The sequence below is a fragment of the Hipposideros armiger genome, unplaced genomic scaffold (genome assembly GCF_001890085.2).
Source record: "Hipposideros armiger isolate ML-2016 unplaced genomic scaffold, ASM189008v1 scaffold_80, whole genome shotgun sequence".
Taxonomy (NCBI): domain Eukaryota; kingdom Metazoa; phylum Chordata; class Mammalia; order Chiroptera; family Hipposideridae; genus Hipposideros; species Hipposideros armiger.
This window is the reverse complement of record NW_017731430.1, coordinates 603,999-623,923: the sequence shown is the minus strand read 5'-3', so window position 1 is coordinate 623,923 and position 19,925 is coordinate 603,999. Positions and strand designations below refer to the sequence as shown.

The window sequence follows — 19,925 nt, the reverse complement described above, 5'->3', positions numbered from 1 at the left end:
TGTGAAATATTTATTTCTAATTATAAATAAATGAAATTTTGTCTTAAAGCCGGGTACTGGTATGTGGGTGTATCTGCATGTGGGCGGACCCGCCTGGAGACGGATAGAGGAGTGGTGTCTCGGTTCCTAAAACCACTGAAAATATATGTTTTCCGATGGTCTTAGGCGACCCCTGTGAAAGGGTCGTTTGACCCCCAAAGGGGTCGCGACGCACAGGTTGAGAACCTCTGCCTTAGATGGAGGTTATTGTGGTGCCTACCTTGCAACACCTAAGGAAACTGGGGTGCCCCAGAAACCTGACACTCAGTTAAATGTCTGTTTGATAACGTTCTGCTCCTCTCACGAGGACATGAACTCCATGAACACAGGGATGTTGTTTTGGTCACTGCTGTGCCCCAGGCACCGAGAAGAGTGTCTTCCAGTGAATAGATACTCAGCCGATATTTTCAAAAAGCGAGTCCCTGGCTTCCCCTGAGGGGAGGGGAACTTGATTCAAGTCCTCTACGTTAAAACTGCAGAAAGAGCCTTTCGGCCACTTCACTTCACGTTACACCACCCAGGGAAGAGGCACCAGGGGCCGTCCAAGTGGTGTCGAGACTGACAGTCAGGAGAGGGGACAGGGGGGGCAGGGGCAGCGTGGGGAGGGGCCGAGATGGAGAGTCAGAGCCAGGCTGAGCAGGCGAGGCAGGCAGGGAGGACTCCTGGGTTCTCAGGAAGCCCCAACACCCAGGACAGTGTCGCGTTCCGAGTCACTGGAGGAGGAGAGGGTCACAGATTCCTTTAGGATTTCGCTTCATTCCCTGGGTATGCCAGGAGAGAGGTTATTGGAGAACTCAGTAATACAACGTGATAATTCATATTCGATGGGTACAGGCACTGCTCTGAGCACTTCACACCAACTGGCTCATTTAGTCCCCACACCAACAAGGCGAGCCCGGGACTGGCAGAGCCTGGATTCGAACCCCCACGTCCTGCCTTCAGGGTGGCTCCTCTCCTTGATGAGATCTCAGGACTGTGGTGGCGGCCAGCCTAGGAGGATGGTAATTTAGATCAATGCTGTCTCAGTAACGAGTGGTTGAGGAAACAAGGATATTCCACATACAATGAAAATAGCACTTTCCTAAAGTTCTCACATAGTCTCAGGCCATGACTGCCCTTGTAGGGTTTCTTCCCTTTTTGGAATAAGATTTATAGAATCAATTACATGGGTGTGTGGGACCCTTGCCTGGGTCGGGAGTGTGCCTTTGTGAAGGCATGAGCACCCACAGTGGAACGGGGGCCATTCTAGGTAAAGGGGACGCCCAGGTGAATGAGGCAGCCCAGCCCGCAAGAGGCTTTCAGGGCAGCGGGCCCACCTGCGCCTCATACACTGATGCAGGGCCAGAGAAAGCAGCACACCCACAAAGAGGACACATTCCTAAGAGGCTCCTGTAAGAGCAAACAGAAAAAAACGTTACGTCAGAAACTAAGAGCTTTAGCAAAATCTGCCTGAAGGGCTTTCTTCAGACTTAAATATACACGAGACCACACACACACACTCACATTCACACACACACACACACACACACGCACACACACTCACACCCACACACACACTCACACACGCCCTCCCATCTACATGCACAAAAGTCACTTTGCCTCCTATTCATTTCAGCCTGAGAAAAGGACCATACCCAGGTAGATTCAGAAATCAGATTACCTAGTGACAAACACAATTTTTCTTTTTATAGAAAACATGAAGTTAAACTTGAAAGCTCGGGAACATACACTTCAGACCCAAACCTCTTAGAACCCTGATTTCTCCTACGAGGCACGACTGCTCGGAATCCGCTGCCAGCTGGCTAGGGCGTGTGTGTGAAAACCGTCATATTTCGAGATTTGTCCCTGCACCAGACATTTTTCTCAGCACTGCGGGCGGCTCACGCCACGCTGCCCGGGCACCTGCAGGATCAGTCAGTTTGCACAAGTAGCTTCCCAAGCGAATGACGTAGCTCCCCTTCTGTTGTTCCCAGAGACCAACATCTGTCAGAGATCAGCTTATGCATCCGCGTATTAAAGCGCTCACTGTTCAGAGGCCCTGCACTTAATTTTCCCTTGGGTAAACACAGCCAATAATGGATAAATACTGAAGGATCAGATATCCTCCAACTAGCGAAGGGAGCTGTGAGTGTAGACTTTAATCCACATCAGAAGTGAGGAAAAACAGAGAGCAAACACAATATGACAGAGGCTCTTCGCGTCAGGAGTGAGGATCCTGGGAAGGCGTTCGTGCCACTGGCCACGTCATGTCACGGGAAGCATCTGGAGAAATGGTGGTGGGGAAAAGGATTCTGGGAGTTCTACAGCTGAGTGTCTTTAAATGTTAAGTATGGTGCAAGCAAACGATCTTTCTCTCTTCGGAAAAGAGCACAGAGCCTTCTGGCTGCCATCGTCCAAGCTGGTGGACCCCACACTCTGCGTAACCATACACCAAAAGGTGTCTACACATGCCCTACTAATTGCATTTCAAGACAAGTCCCAACAGGAAGATGAACTTTGGACAGGCTGACAGTCCTGGCCTTTGAGCCCACGGCTGGCCTTCTAATGGCTGAGCCAGCCCCTCAGGGAAAACACACAGCTTGAGTTTATCTTTCAAGGATAAACTTCTGAGGATGAACTTTTCGGACTCTCAGGAATTCTTGTCTAATACAGGGGCGCGAGGTAGCTCATAATTTCTATATAACTCTTTCTTTGGAAAGAAATGCTCTAATCTTTTAGATAATTTTGCCTCAAAAGATTATTCCATCCCAACTTCATCACCAGGTGCAGCCACACTATTAATTTCTGATTTGCCTTAAAACAAAACAAAAAACACATTCAGCATTCCACGCTAGAGGTTTTCTTTTTGTTACTTCAAAAAATTAGAGATGCTTTCTTGTTATTTTTAAAAAAATGATGTAAATCGCTCTTTCGATCTCGCCATCATGGTCATGTACCTGTCTTACCTAAACCATCTGGGTCTACTTTTAAATTATCGATAGGCAGAAACTTCAAAATGAGGTGAAACATGTGGCCGGTGGGGATGGTGGCAAACTGCCTGCAGGGAAGCAAAAGAGGAAGCCTCAGGCAAGGTGCTCCTTAAAAACCAGGCTGACACTTTCCACAGAAGAGCCACAAGCTATCCGCTCTGGATTGCTCTTGGCCACCAACATTGCTGCCATATGTAGGCAGCCCCCATGACACTTTCCAGAGGGAGATGAGGTGTCTGCTCTTATTCAGCCTTCCTAGAAAAGCACCTGAAGAACTTTCAGAGTGGACACGGCAAAATGTCACCTGTGCTTGCGTAAGAGCAGCAGGGAAGCAGTCAACGGATTTAGTCCAATGCAGACGTGGGCTCCCAGCTATCTCCTCTGTAAGAGTGAGCTGTTAGAGCGTCAGAAGAGAGTGGGAAACACGGAAGGCCGCCGAAGAACTACATTTACTGTAGTTCTTAGGAAATAAACTATATTTATTTCCCAGTGGGTTAAAGAACGTTTAAGCCTCGAGAAATCAATGAGGGACTAACAACACATAGATCCTATAAATAATAAATGAGCTGGATATATAATCAACTGTGTTAAAACTGCATTAATAAAATTACCAATAATTGAGAAGGCAGAGACAGCCAAAAATAAATAAAATCGCCGCCACTCGTAAAAGCTCTTCGTTCTTATTGCCTTTGCTTTTTGCAAATGGATCCTTTCCATTTATGTAGTGAAGAAAAACAAACAGACATGCGTGCATGTTTAAGAGGCAAGAGTGTGATAAGGCTGTCATTTTAAAGTCCACTTGACAAAATTTCTCCTTCTTTAATTGCATGGCTCCAAGTATCTGCTGATTTCCTTCCTGGAAAATTTATTTCTGTCCTCCCATCCTCCTCAGAACCGGAGATCTTCAAATCTAGTTTTGCATATATTTTCTCATGTACTATTCACAATCAGCTTACAAGTTGAGTAATATTTCAGCATGAGCAAAGGAAAGGCTTAGCATGGCTAGGAAAAACACCTGGGGACAGTGTGTGAAGTTAGATTTCTAACACAGAGGTATCTGAACCCTAAGTCTAGTTTCTTAATACATCCTGCTTACCTTTCTAAAGAAATGGATTCCTGCCTTTTCAACACCAAGAACCTCTTTTTAATTTTTCATTTCTCTCCCATTGGACCCAAGTTTTCATATCCTTTTGACCGGCAAACAAATGATAAAAATTAAGTCACTACTGGTGCCCTGTTTGTATTGACAGAAAACATTTATTAAAATACCCATGAGTGTCTGGCCGATGTGAGATAATGCTGAGTTGATACGATTTCAGCCCAAGGGATTTCAAAAAGACATTCTTATCAGTCTCCTCGGGTTTAAATATTTAATCTATATTATTGGGCTTTTCCACATACTAAATAAAAAGAGTCATCCTGGGGGTCTCTGGAACTTTGGGGCCGGGGGTCTCTAACCCGCCCTCGGAAGACACCAGGGTCTGTGTTTTTAAGTAACAGACGCAGGAGCTGTGATTGTGCAGCTCGTGAGAAAGCATTACCTTGAGTCAGAAATCCTTTCATATACCAGTCTAAATCCCTCCTGCTCCAGCGTAAACCCATTTCCTCTCCTGGCCTCAGGAGAAATGCGAACAGCTGCTGGTCGTCTTTTAACTCTCCCTTTGTGACCCACGGCTGGTCGTCTTTATGGTCCCTGCCCCACGGTGTGAGCCTCGTTGGGCAAATTCCTGACGAGCTGGAGGTTTGTTATCCCGACTCTCATTTCCCCACACATTTTCCAAGTTCTCTTTTTGTTACGCAAGGAGGAATTTAGATTCCGGGGATCCCGACACAAAAGCCCCAGGCTTGAGAAGGATCTCACAGGACTGCTTGCATTGTTCACGGAGCACCAGGCTAAGGAGAATGAAAACCTGATATCATGATAGCTGAGACTAATATCTGTTACTGCTATTCCAACTGCATTTAGGACTTCTGGAAATTCTTGCCTTGGGTCACAGTCCTATTACCAGCTGGGGTCAAAATACACCAGATGAAGGATTCATATTTCCATCTAATTCATTATACTGATGGCTTTTATGAAGCATCTGGAACTGGCACACTACAGGGATTCACAGAGAATCCATTTGGAATAATGACAAAACAGTTTTCCATTATCAATCAAATCCTGCCCAGTCATTAAGTGACATTTTCAATTCTCATCAATTCCATTTCTCATGTCCCATTAACAAATAAAAATAGAGACATAAAATATTTATTTAATCCCATTCCTAGAGAACCCTAGGGGGGACTCCAAGAATAAATCTGACCCATCTCCCTACACCCCAAATAACCCCGAACCACATTTTCCACACAGAATCTTTTTCTCTTGTCATGGGGCTATGGAACCTCTATGTCTGAAACATCAAATAATGGTTGTAAACAATACCGAAAATAAATGTCAATCTTTTATGCAGCTACTTAATGGGACCAACTTTCCAACTCTATTTGCTCTCTCACTAAGGAAAGCAAAACAAAACAAAATGTATAGATTCCAATTTCTAGGAGAAATAAATCAATTACGCAGAAGTGACATCAGTGACGTTATCTTCAGTCAGCCCTATTTCTCTTAAAGTCAAGTTGCCAACAAGAGCTGCGCGCATCCACGGGCAGGTGATAACATCATTTGTTCTTTCAAAAGCTTTTATTTACAAGCTGCCCTTTTCTCCACAACCCTATATTTTCATGACCATTTTCAAATCTTTTTTGTCACTTTTTGTTTCCCTTTGGCTTCTGAGGGAAGCCTTCTAAAGTATTCTCTTTTAAATATTAGAATAAATATTGACTGGAAGAGATCTGTTAAGAACGGAAGCTCAACGTTGGGTTTTCTACTTAAAAATGTCATCCTAAGGACCAGGATTCAGAATGGAAATCAGTGAATTCAACTGAATTTTCTAAATGACTCACGCAACTTCCGCAAACATTTTGAGGGGGCAAATGGCATGTCTATTTACATTTCTAACTCCATCTAATCACAAAGAGGAAGTTTGTGTTGTGTGTTTTACTAAAAAGTAACAACGTCGATTCTGCTGCCAACTGAAATAAAACAAGGATAACCACCTTGGTGCATATATAATTTTATGATGCTACAAAGAGGTAAGTCCTTGAGACTGGGGTACTTGGAAAAGACAATTATCTCCTTTCATAGATTGAATGGTGTCCTCCCTCTGCCCCGCAAAGATATAGCCACATCATATCCATGGGACCTGTGAAAGTGACCTTATTTGTAAAGAGTCTTTGAAGATGCAATCAGGTTAAGAGGAAGTCATTCTGGGTTACGTGGGTGGGCTCTAAATCCAATGATAAGTGTCCTTATAAGAGACACACTGCGGAAAGACAAATGGACAGAAGAGGAGGGAACCCATACGAACAGAGAGGCAGAGATTGCAGCGCTGTGGCCCTAAGCCAGAAACACAGAGAAGAAGTTAATGGGGGCGGGATTGCGCGTGATGCCCTCACAAGCCAGGAAACACTTGGTGCTATCGGAAGCTGGGAGAGGCAAAGACTGAGGCCCCCTCCCCGGGAGCCATCAGAGGAAGCTCAGCCCTGCTACACTCGGCTTAGACTTCCAGCCTCCAGGATGTCAGAGAGTCAATGTCTGTTGTTTTAAGTCACCAGGTTTGTGGTAATTTGTTATACTAGCCACAGGAAACTAACATAAAGATTTTAAAAAGTTGACTATCCTAATAACCAAATCTAATGATACAGCTAAATCAACACAAATCTATTGTCCATAAATCAATCATGAGATTCTGAAAAGAAAAAAAAAAAGACTCAACCGCAGCTTAGTCATTCATAAAACAAGTATTTTTTTAGTTTTCAATTACGGTTAACATTCAGTATTATTTTATATTAATGTCAGGTATACCGCATAGTGATTAGACATTTACATAATTTACCAAGTGATTACCCAAATAGTCTAGTACCCATCTGACACCATATACAGTTATTACAATATTATTGACTATATTCCCTAGGCTGTACTCTACATCCTTATGACTCCTTTTTAACTGCCAATTTGTACTTCTTAATCCCTTCACCTTTTTCACTCAGTTCCCCAAAACTCCCTCCCATCCGGCAACTATCAGTTTGTTCTCTGTGTTTATGAGTCTGTTTCTGTTTTGTTAATTCATTTGTTTTGTTTTTTAGATTCCACATATAATTGAAGTCATATGGTATTTGTCTTTCTCTGTTTGACTTATTTCACTTAGCATAATATCCTATAGGTCCATCCATGTTGTTTCAAGTGGTGAGATTTCATTTTTGTTTATGGCTGAGTAATATTCCATTGTATATATGTACCACATCTTTTTTGTCCAATAGTCTATTGGTGGGCACTTAGGTTGCTTCCATATCTTGATTATTGTAAATCATGCTGCAGTGAACATAGGGACACATATGTCTTTTTGAATTAGTGTTTTGGATTTTTTTGGATAAATACTCAGAAGTGAAATCACTGGGTCATATGGTAGCTCTATTTTTAATTTGTTGAGGAACCTCCATACTGATTTCCATAGTGGCTACACCAATTTGCAGTTCCACCAACAGTGCACGAAGGTTCCCTTTTCTCCACAGCCTCGCCAGCACTTGTTGTTTGTTGATTTATTGATGATAAACATTCTGACAGGTGTGAGGTGGTATCTCATTGTGGTTTTATTTGCATTTCGCTGACGATTAGTGATGTTGACCATCTTTTCATATGTCCGTTGGCCATCTGTATGTCCTCTTTGGAGAAATGTCTATTCGGGTCCTCTGCCCATTTTTTAATTGGATTGATAAAACAAATACTCTCTCAACTCCTCTTTGCCAGCCTTCAGGGAGAAAACTGAGTGAAAACTGCCATACTCTATAGAGGGCCAAGGACCATTCTATACTTCTCCACATCACATCTGGTCAGCAAGTCCTCTTCTTTCTACTTATAGGTCTTTCTGAAATGCATCTTAGCTCCTTCTCCCTGGCTCCATGTTTGCTCCAACTCCATCCCTTTCTCACATGGATCCCTGAAACAGCTTCTTAAGGCACCTCCCTGCTCCTAGCCTTTCCTTATAATCCCCTTCTCAAATCTATCACCTCTGTGGTCCATCTCCAACACAGCCTCCAGAATAAATATAATCACATAAACTCACCCTCGTCCCCAGGTGAAATCCTGCTGGGGTTACTTATAACCTCCCTCACTAATGCTACCCTTTTCGCATAACACACAAGGCACTTGCCACCCTCATCTGTCATCTCTCAATGTTCCTCTATGTCTCCTACACTTCAGATATACGAAGTGGATTTCAGCTCCTGGAAACGCCCCGTTTTCGAAGGCCTCCATGTCTCTGCTCGCGCTGTGCCTTCTGGGTAGGATCCCCTCGCTCTCTCTCCCCTTCTCTCCATGTCAGCCCTCCTCTTCCACCAAGGTTCACACCCCACTTTATGCCTGATCTTTCTGAGCAGTCTCTGTGTTCTCTCTGCTCCTCCTTTGGTCAAGACTGAATTAAATTCCCTCCTTTGTTTTCCACAGCTTCCTGTGCTACCATTATTCTGTCTGTTCTACCAGACAGAAAGTACCATGAGGTCAACATCCGACTGGTGACAATGCCAGAAGTGAAATTTGGGTTGAATGTAAACAGAGTTATGGAAGAAACAGCTGATCATGAGAATGCTGATACTGCCACTGTTAGAGACGCTAGATGCGCAGCCCGAAGCACAGAGTGAGGACGGAGTTACTGACATAAGTGAGGAAAGTTGTGACAAAAAGGATGGAGACACTTCAGAAGAACTGAAGCCATTAACAATCTTCATATGAAATGGACTCTCAGGGATATTTCTCAACATTGATAGTGCAAAGATCGAATGCTGGAAGCTGACCCAGACTTAAAAAGGGGTGTAACGGTTCATCAAAGCATAGGGAAAATGCTCACTCAGTACTGTAAGTTATATGATGAGAAGGCAAGCATTGTTCGAGCCACTCTTAGTAAGTTTTTACAAAGATATAAAACACTTTAATTCTCCATGTTTCTAAAGTCTTAAATTACAGTGTACTAAAGAAATATTAGTTTTACTACATATTTTCATTTCCCTGCATATTTATAACTAACAGTAAGGGAGTTTTAATGTCTGTTAAAAAATTTTAAAGGCCACAGGACAATGATAATTTAGCCCATTGATTATTTACACTGCTTTGTATAGTTTCGGCTCACACAGCCCGTTCTGCAGTCCTGTACAACGCAGGGACTGCCTCGACAGATCACGGACTTGACCATGCTTGTTTTTCTCACTAGTTCATGGTCACTAACAATTTGAGTAATTAGGCAATGCAAAATATGTGATGACAATTAAATATAGAAAATTAATAAAATTATAATGTTCAGCAGTCTAGTCGCATGCTATTTATCCAAATGTCCAATTACAGCATATAAAAACATTTCCTAACCTTTTTATAGGTTAGGAAATCAATAATCATTATTTAGATACTGTGGAATTCTGAAGGTTCAACAGAAAGGTTTTTCCCCAGCTACTAAATGTAAAGATACTTGTCGGTGAGTAAATGAGATTAGGCAACATATAAGAAGAGATCTTCCTCAGAGGTACAAGTTAGAAATCTTTTCACAGTTTCTTGTTACTGTCAGGATGTATGTAAATACATGGCTATCACCCTCTCCAATATCAAACTTAAACTATGGAAGCTAAAAAGAATTAAATATAGAGAAGACGCATGGGTTCCAGGACTAGAAACAACAGAAAGAACCACAATAAAAAACCGTGGTAACCTCCCACTGAAACTGCAGATTGTCTTAAACCCCTGTGTTTGGCAGCTGGGCAGCGGCAGCTGGAGAAGAAGAGAGGCAGAAGTGGCAGCAAAAGGATGCTCTGGAGGAAATCAGTGAATTGTTTCTTTCCTCGCCCCATATTGACTTGGTATAAGCACTGCTCATGCATTCCCTGGAAATGGGCAACGCCAGCCCACAGCACCAGTACTGGTCCTCCGTGTGGGGACAGCTAACGAGAACGTAGCGGGAGCTGACCAAGGAGGTGCCGGTGGGCACTCCCTTCCCTGAGCCCTTCCATTCCAACTCCCATGGCTGGTGGGACATACTGAAGGACACCGCCTTGTCCGCCTGCTGCATCTTTCTGAGTGTGGAAAGGTGAAATCTGACACAGGAGACTTGCTTGGTGCGGTGGCAGCGACCGGAATCATCAGTCGTGGGTTTGGGGTATTTGGGCCTCTCCTTTGAGGCTCATCCTGTCCCTCCCCTTTAAAGTCATCAGAATGGGTATAGTCGAGGGCACGGGCCTCAGTTCCTTCCCCGCATGTTTTCTGGCTGAGTACCTGATACCTCCGAGGAGCACCACAAGCCCAAATAATTCAGAAGACAAAACGACAAAAAGAACAGGGGCTGCTAAGCAGAAATCAATCTGTTCGACTGATTTACTTCATTGTAGTTTTATTACTGTATTGAGCCACAGTCTTGACGGTTGAAATCAAGAATTTAATATATCCTGAAATGTATTTAAGGAAGAGATAATGGAAAATACTTAATCATGAGCAAGACACAATAAAAAATGAAAATATTAGGTATGTGAAATTCCAACATTGACATAAAGAACATAACAGATGGGACAAACAATCGAATGGATTCACTGAAGAACTTTAATAAGTTGAAAGGCCTGATTCAGTAATTCTCCAAAAAAGCATTAAAAAAGGAAAATATATAAAAATATAGCTATGCAAGATAGAAGTAGAAGTGCCAACACATGCATGATAGGATTCCCAGAAAGAAAAAATATATGAAGAGAAGAAAATATTTTTTTAAAAAAACGTAATTTTTCCAGAATTAACAAAAGATAAAGACTTCAGCCTTGAATCTGTTGAACAGTACAGATGAGGAAACACATTTAGATATAAGGTGGTTGAGAGTCAAGAATATCAAATACAAAGAAAAGATTCTAAAAGCTTACAGAGGGAAATAATAGGTTATCTATAAAAATACAAGACTGATAGCAGATTTACCAACAGCAATGCTGGATGCGCAATATAGTAATATTTTTATATATTGAAGGAAAATAATTTTATCCTAGAATTTAATATCAAGCTAAAATGCCACTCAAATGTGAGGTGTAATAAAAATATTCAGTAACATATCAGGCTTCAGAAGATTTTCTATACAAAGACCAACTTGAAAACACTCTAGAGAAAGTATTCAAATAACATGAAGAGGAAAATTTGGAAGATATTTCATGAGTCGTGGATTATCAAAGAAATGAATGACTTGCAGAGTTTATTGTTCACTGAAAAGAAGCAAAACAACAATGACAAGTAAGGACCAAAATAAGAAAAGAAAGTATATCTATTAACAACCTGTAAATCAAATTCTAGACAATATCCATATGATATGACATTGGAGGGAACAATGTACCAGGGTACCTTTTTAAACTTGATGAGCTGAAGAATTCAATAAACGTGACTAAAACTGAACATAAATTTGAGTAAAGAATAACCACCATTAAAGACAAAAGTATTAACTTTTAAAACTACAGGAGAAAACTTTAACTATCCAATGAAAAGCATAAAAAAGAAAGAGAGAAAGAAAAGAATAAGTGAAATTAAAAGAGTGTCAAGGGAAATACAAAATAAGATGGAAAAAAGAAGCTCAAACATAAAGTAATTACAATAAATGTATATGGGTTAAATTCACCAATTAAGACACAGTAATTATCAGACTAGATTAAAAAAAAATAAAACCCAACAATATATTGTCTAAAAAAGATATACTTAAAAGACAAAGAGAGGTTGCAAGTAAAGTAAGGAAAAAGGCTGACCAGGCAAATATGGATCAAAACATACCTAAGGTAGCAATCCTAATACATAACACAATAGAATGAGATGAAGAGGAATGTTATATACTGGTAAAAAGGAACAATAAAAAAGAAGATGTATTATCATAAACTTACGTGGATCTGGCAACAACCTCAAAATAGAAGAAGGAAAGCTGAAAGAATGCCAGGTAGTGAAATCAACAATCATAGTTAAAGATTTTAGTACCTCCTTCTCACGAACTAATAGAGCAAGTGAACAAAAATTAAGCAGAGATAACAAGATATGAACAATCTCATTAATAAGCTCAAACTATTAGACATCTATAAAACTCTACACTAAATGGAGACTACACATGGACTATCTACAAAAGCAAACCATGCATTAGCCACATAAGGAACCCTAAATTTAGGCCTAAATCCTAAATGATAACATAATTTGTTTTCTTAAAATACAATAAAATTATGTTAGGAATAAAATAATAGATTTAAAATTTTAAAAATTTAGAAGCTAAATAACATATTTCTAAATCACCCTTGCAACAAAATGGAAATCATATAGGAAATTAAGAATACAAAGAGAGGGGTCTATTGATCAGCTTTTTATGTAATCTAAGCCTTCTGAAGATGTGGAATAAATTTCAAGGCTGACTCAAAATAAATACCTATTTCATTGGATTTCTCGGACCCTAAATATTTTATGGAAATGGATGAAAATGCCAAAGGCCATAGCAGACAGTCTCCTCTTACTGGGGTGGCACCTGCGGCTTGCATCTCCCCACAAATCTACTATGAAAAAGATCAGACCAATCTTGTAGACAGATACATTGTAACAGGTTCTCACAGGAATGTCTAGGACCTTTCCCTTTCTTTGGGGTTTTTCATAGAAATTCCTAGTTCTTGATGGTTTTAATACAATATGGCAGAGAAGCTATAATCCTGCAGTTTTATATTCAATTAATAACAAGTCACAACCAGTTTTATAAAAATCAACAAGAATGCGCGACACACTTGAGGATTCGCTCAGGTGTCATGAGGGCATTTTTATTCTTTGTATAGAAATGAAGAAGAGGAAAAAGGTACAAAAGGAGCATGTAGAAAGAAAGCCACAAGAGGAGAGTAAGAAAAGGGTGGAAGTGACGGATGGAGGGCTAAAGAAATACTGAATACCTTGGAGATGAAAGGAGCCATGGGACAGGAAATACTAAAACAATAGCACAAAGTGCTTGCTAGGTAAGGAATAGTATGGAACTCTGAAACGTTATTTTTTGAACAAATGCTAAAAGAAATCTTAAAGAGCATAAAACCTTGATGAGATCTGTTTTCCTGCTATCCTCCCTGCCTCCCTTCTTCCTCTCTCTCTATCAGGGATATCCATGGCCTCTTATAGAGCGAAATTTACTCTTCCTACACTCACATAGTTATCGACGGGGGAGATGAGGCTTCTGATCTTATGTAGAAGCCGGTGACACTTTTGCTCCCCGCGTTGTACTGCAGCTCACGTTCAGAGCTGAATTCATTCTGCCATTACTCGCCTTAACTTTTCTCCCTCTACCTTTCTCTGACTCCCTCTTCATAGTGGAGTCACAGGTTGTCTCCCCTTTGTGATAGTTTATGACTTGTTTCCCGTTTCCCCAAACCATTAAAATTGTGTTATTTTCTTAGTGGCTCTCCAAAGTGCTTTAGATGGAGCACTCACATATACTTGGCAAGGACGAAAGCCCCACTAATCGTCCTTGGAACAAGTTAGGGTACAGTCTGGTGCAGCTTTATATCGTCGGTTGCCAGCAGGACTGTGGTTTGAAAAGGAAGTCTCTAACACCGAAAGATTCCAAGGCTAGGGCTTACATTAAATGAAAGACCAAGGCATGGCATTTCTCACCAGGGCGCAGTCCAGGAAGAATGGAAGTCTGCGGGCGCTCTGGAAACGCGCGGGGACGTCAGGTACGGGAAGCCAGGCAGCTTTGGGTCAGCAACTCCTCCACGCACAGCTCCAGTTCTCTCATTGAAACCTGGGGGAAGACAAAGGGATATTGTTTGTCAACTTAAATGTTTCCACTTAAAACTAGGATCCTAATACTCCAATTGCTCAACCAATTTGTTCAAGGGACTACGAGCACTGTCTCTCATTTAATGCTTTTAATAGGGCAAGACAACCTAAAAAATTCCTTTTTGAAATTTAAACAGCTCAAATTTCCATGAACGCAAGGCAAACAGGCAAAAGAGTTTAGGGTTCTTAGCTTGTATTACCAGCCACTCATCTTCGTCTAGGAACGGTAGTGAAGACGGGGCTAAATCAATGGGACCAGGGAACAGGTTGCTTTTGTGTGGCGTGAAGGGGATGGGTTTTCAGATAAAGTGCTCAGGGTGGAAATTGGTGGAAGGAACACCTGGCCTGACTCCCAGCCACACATTAGTTAGAAACTGGAGAAAGAACCACTTTTAGACCACTAATGAGCCCCAGGTGAAAACGCTGTTAACTAGAAGTCTCTTTTTTTTTTTTTCAAAATTTCCAGTGTTTTGATTGATGAGCAAATTGTTTGGAATTCCTAATTTTCCATTACATTCAAACATAACCTTTGTTTTTCCTCCCAACGAAAACATCTTTGTCTCTGGCTACCAGGATTGCCTATCATTAGTCACAGAAAGGCCAGTTTCTCTTTGGCCATCACCTGGGGAGGCAGACCTACTTATGGGAGTTTGAGTCTGCCCAGCGTTTATGATCCAAAAAAGTAAAACAGGGAACACTTTGGGGTTTAAGGTGACTAATTAATTTAGGCACAGGCTGCTGCATTTTCTTACATTTGTAACATTACTACATTTGACAAGATTTCGAATCTTCCAATATTTAAAAAAAAATTGCCTGCTTAAATTTGTAATTAAAATGTGTGAATATTTAGTTACTGTGAAGTCTCAGGTGCTAAGAGCCACTGGCTCTAAGGAAAAGGAACCAGAGAGTCATTTATTCTTCTACAGCATCATTCATCCAGCGTATATTTATCACGCACACCATGTTATGATCTACTAAGAAGAAATGAAAGCATACATAAGGAATTCAGTCACACTACACATTTTGATTAAGACCAAAGTTTTGTAGATGGCTGACAACATTTTGAGATTCTTTGTTTTATAGCCTGACCGTTATTTATTTAAAACTTTATTTATTCAATACCGGTCATGTATACTGGGCCTCACGGCAATGAATAAAACAAAAATGGTTAGTGCATTCATGGAATTAATAGCCTAGTGATATTGATAAATACTGAACAAAGAAATACAGAAATGTCTATAAGTATGACTGAATAAGCCATAAAGGACGTGTCTAGGGTACCATGAGAGTGCATATAATGAAAGGACCTAATACTGACCAGAAAATCAGGAAGGACTTCCTGCAGGAAGTGACATTAAGTTAAAACCTGAAAGATAAGACAGAAATTAGGCAGGTGAAGAGAGAGGAAAAAAGAATCTCACACACAGCAGACAAGGCCCTGAAGGGAAGCAAACTCCTGGATTAGAGAAAAGTCAAGTATCTGTAAGAGTCTGCATCTCCCTACTCTTGCAACTAAATGTGCTAAATGTGTTATCAACTTTTCTGACATATCCAAGTCATCATTTTAATCATCAATGATTACACTGTCCTAAGAAATGGTATCTTTAGGAGTTACTGGGATGTAGAGTTGCTGCCCCTGAAATAAATGGTTCCATGTAATTGTGCTTGAGGTCGTATATATGACGTATCTATTTTTCCTGTATCCTTTTTTTGGGGGGCTATCAACCATCACTTTTGACTTTTGTTAGTGCTTCTGGTAATGCTGTTCCTACTGTCAATTTTTATCTTATAATCTGCTGTGGTATGGAAATCTAGATAATATAAAAAATTCTGTGATTATATCTCAAAGAGAAATAAATGTTAAAACAAATAATCGGCCTCTCAGTAAGGGTGTGGAGCCATACATAAAGTACAGAATCCTTAAATCGGGACCTATACGACATCCATCCTGACGTCTTAGAGACCTTTCTACATCCAGATCTGGGTGGGTTCTTAAGAAGTCATACCAGTCCTGGCAAGTCAAAACTTTTCATAAAAGGAATAGCGGAGGATATGCCTGTGTTTGTAAACTGCGTCCTGGAGCCACGTAACCTCACGGAGCCTGCACTTCATGCTCCCCCATTCTTTCCATGCATTTGGCTACTGCCCGATGTCTCTTACCATCGCAGCGGGAGTAAGAACATTAAAGACACCGGGGCCAGGAAGGTAAAAGGATCCTGGAGAGCAGACGCCCCTCTGAAGGGTAATCATCACTCTGCCAACTGTTGCCATGTTAGAAGGTGGCTCCATATACCCCCCAGTACGCTTTATTTTTCTAAGGAGGCTGGGAATCTGATTTTTTACATGACGTTCTCCCACTTACAAAGGCTGCCAGTTAATACAAATTAGTTTCTTTGCCAGAGATTTTGAAACCTCTGCTGTCCCTCCTCATTTCTTCCTCCCAGCCTGATGCAGCAGCCTGATTCCCAGACCCAGGCTCCCCACCAGGTGGTGGGGTGCTGGTAAACACTTAACAACCAGCTCTCCGTGGTGTGCATCCCTGGCCAGTTTCAAGCTACCCCAGTGACGTCAGTGACCTGGAGTTGGGAAGAGACACAGAGCAGTTGCAGAATATACAGAAACAATACATGTTAATAACTTCAAGAGCACAGAGAAGAGTAAAATAATTGAGCAGTGAGGAGTTTTGAGCGTTCGTTACCTTTGCTTTTAATATTGTGTATTTAACTGGAAGTTTATATAATTTCATTTTTAATAATGGCTGTGTTCAACCATTGGCTTGCAAAGCTCCTGAAAATATAAGCTCTTGCGAGCGGCTACCAGCAACCCTCTTCACACCAGTGCCACCAAAACATAATCTGGTTTACCCCCACTGACCATCACCGGCCTTGAACTTCTTCCAATAAGCTAGCTATGGGCAGGCAGCCCCTCCCTTCATCCCTTTAGCTCTCTATTTGACTTGCCTTTGGGTTCTCACTTGGGCATCATTTCATTGAAAGTGAAAATGACTGATCTCTAGAAAAGAAATTTAGTAAAAGTTAAAATGCAATATTTCAAGTTCCTGAAACCATTTTTATGCATCTGCTGGGGTGGGTGTTCACAGTGCTTTGCGGAAGGCATGCAAAATCACAGACTAGCCGTAGCACCTCTTCCTGAGGCGTTGGCGTTACTAGTAGTTTTGAAAAAAAGAAATTTTTTTGTCACATATATGTGAAAGCAAAATTGGGAGGACCTTGCCTTTTCACCTCTGTCAATCTTGGGAGGTTTAGAGGATGGAGGAGTGAGTGAGGCAAGCCAGGGGACTTTTCATTCTATGGAAGTTGGTGACTTAAAACTGTGGTAATTTTGAGCAATAATGCTACTGAAGCCAAGGCGGGTATCATCAGATCTTTGATGCAGATCAAAAAAATACACAGGAATATAATAATGCACCAAGTTCATAATATAATGAAGTTCAAATGAGTTGGTATTTGTACGATTGTTAGAACAGTGCCTGGCCGTGGATTCAGCACGTCTCCACTTTTGGTAGTTTCATATACCTCACGTCTTCCATATTCTCCCCCTTGTTAATTCTGTGAGAAAACAAAAACACAAGCCCTCTCAACCTGCCCCCCCCGCCAGGTCAGTGTGGTAAATGGTGCCCAGATGGGAAGGAGGAGGGGAAACAGACACTGGGCAGTCCAAGTCTTCTTGAGGAGGCAGAGGACCAAAAACTGGCGACACTCATAGGTCTTCCTAGGTAAACGGTACTGGGTTGCTCATGATATTGGTGCTCGGGCTGTGGCACCGCGCAAACTGCCCAAGATGGCAGGAGGACCCAGGACCCCATGCTGAAGCACCGAGCACACTGTACACGTTCACACGTGGTACCGCGGAGCCCCCGTGTCGTGCGGGAGGTGTGACACCGTGCACACAGCACATGTTCACGGGGACCCGGGGAGCACACACTGTGGGTGCGGTAGCCGTGACACAAGTGCTTATTTATTGGCTGAGTTGGATGGAATGTGAATACCACAGTCAGAGGAGAGAAACTTGGCAGGTTTCCTAAGAAATTAATTTACTTCTTTATAAATCAGTAGTTTAGTATTATTTCTTTTTTGATTTTACACAAAAATTGGCTGTGTACACATCAAATCCACTTACCTCTACAATTGTACCTAACAGATCACTCATACATAGCTGGGTTTGGGGTTTCGGGGCTGTTCTTATTTGCTGTCTGGACACATAATTCTAAAATTACATTTTTATTTGCTAGCATAGATTGATGTTTAAAAAGAATGAAGTGTTCACTTCAGAAAACAGGAAAAACAAGATGAGGGGAATTTAAAATCATCTTTCTTACTTTTATGATGTTGATTTTAAGATTCAATGTAACTATCTTGACAGTAAGAAAACTCGTAACATTATCACAAACACAATTAGTGAATCTTAACTAGGCATCAGCTATCTTACAGCCATTGAGTATACATGGAATTGTAAAATACAGATTTTACTTTGTAGATGTGCAATAAACCTAAGCCTTGGTACTTCTCTTTGGAAAAAAAAAAACCTCCTGAGCAATAATTCTATAAAGCTATAATGCATGCCCTGCGGTTTAAAAAACTGGCACAACAATTTGAAAGGATAGTTGGAAGCATTATAATAAATACAGCAGGAGAATTTTTATCTAGGAGCATGAAAAGCACAATTAAAATGAAAGCCAATTAGCAAAATGAAATGAGGATACCATGATGGTGTAATTGAGACCACACTTCTCTTCTCACTGTAAGCAACAAGTTTTAAAATGAACAAAATATATGAAACAAATTATTTTAAAAATTGATAGATGGCATAGGACTGTCCCTTCCAAAAGGAAGTAAATAAATGAAGTAAGCTCTATGGTCACTCGAGCATTCAGCCTGAGGCGCTTTTTGATCACTGTGCAGGGAGGGGGACCCCAAGTGGAACTGATGGGTCTCACTGAGGCTACGAGACAGCGATCAGAGTTCACGACACGAACCAACTGGTATTTGAGCATCAGAGTTTGAGGCAAGAGGAAGCTTCGCAGAAGACGTTCCAGAATTCTCCACATCATTCATCTCGCATCACTGCCTGCATTCCAATGCACACATGTATAGGAGGAAATTCCGTGCAACTGAACAAAGAACAACAAGACACCATGAGCTAAACAATTCCCAAAGCTCACATGGGGCTGAGAGATGTTCCAATTCTGACTTGATCAGAGTAAGAATTCTCGTTGAACACGCAGAGCATTTAATAAATACCCCAGAAGGGCCATGTCCCCGAGTAAAGGCTGCTCTAAACACTCACGAATAAAGATTATAAACAAACCTCAAAAGGATCAAGTGCATCCGTGTAACTTAGCTGCATGCCAAAAGAAAGTCCATCACTCTTTGGGGAAAGACAGCGAAATCCAGCATGCCACAATCTAATAACCAAAAATGTCTGTATTCTGCTTAAAAACTAGACATGTGAAGAGGCAGAAAAATGTGACCCATAACCAAAATTAAAATCAGTCAATAGAAACCGACAGGAATGAAAGAAATGATGTATTTTACAGCAGGGACTTTACAAAGCTATGCTACTATAAATATGCCCAAGGTCTTAAAATTAAAACATGAATATAATAATGACAAAATTAAATATTTGAAAAGAACCAAATGGAATGTCTAGAGATAATATATATGAAATAAAAACTAAATCATTGGTTATAAGGAAGAGCTTATTAGAGTCTACGGAAGAAAAAAATCAATCAGCTTAAAGACAAATAATAGAAAGTTCTTAAATGTAAGCACAGATAAACAAAAAAGACTAAAAAGTTTAACAAAACCTCAGAGGTGTGTGGATTACCAAGTGCTCTATAATATTTGTAGAGTGCTGGACGAAAGAGTGAGCCGTTTCTTTTCTCTTTTTTAAACCCCCTGAGTAGGAAAAAGGCTGCCTAAAACAAAAATAATTACAATGTTTTGTGGGCTTATGTCATATGTAACAGTAAACGCATGAGAACAACAGCACAAAGGATAGAGGTGAATTAA

General features: G+C 41.0%; 1 long non-coding RNA gene across 1 annotated transcript in view; it reads right to left on the bottom strand.

Annotated features, from left to right (window-relative positions):
- LOC109383282 (uncharacterized) overlaps positions 1-19,925 on the bottom strand; it is a 75,130-nt gene that overhangs the window by 440 nt on the left and 54,765 nt on the right. The window contains exon 2 of the long non-coding RNA XR_002124149.1: positions 13,726-13,855. This is a non-coding gene — a long non-coding RNA (uncharacterized LOC109383282). The remainder of the gene's footprint in view (positions 1-13,725; positions 13,856-19,925) is intronic.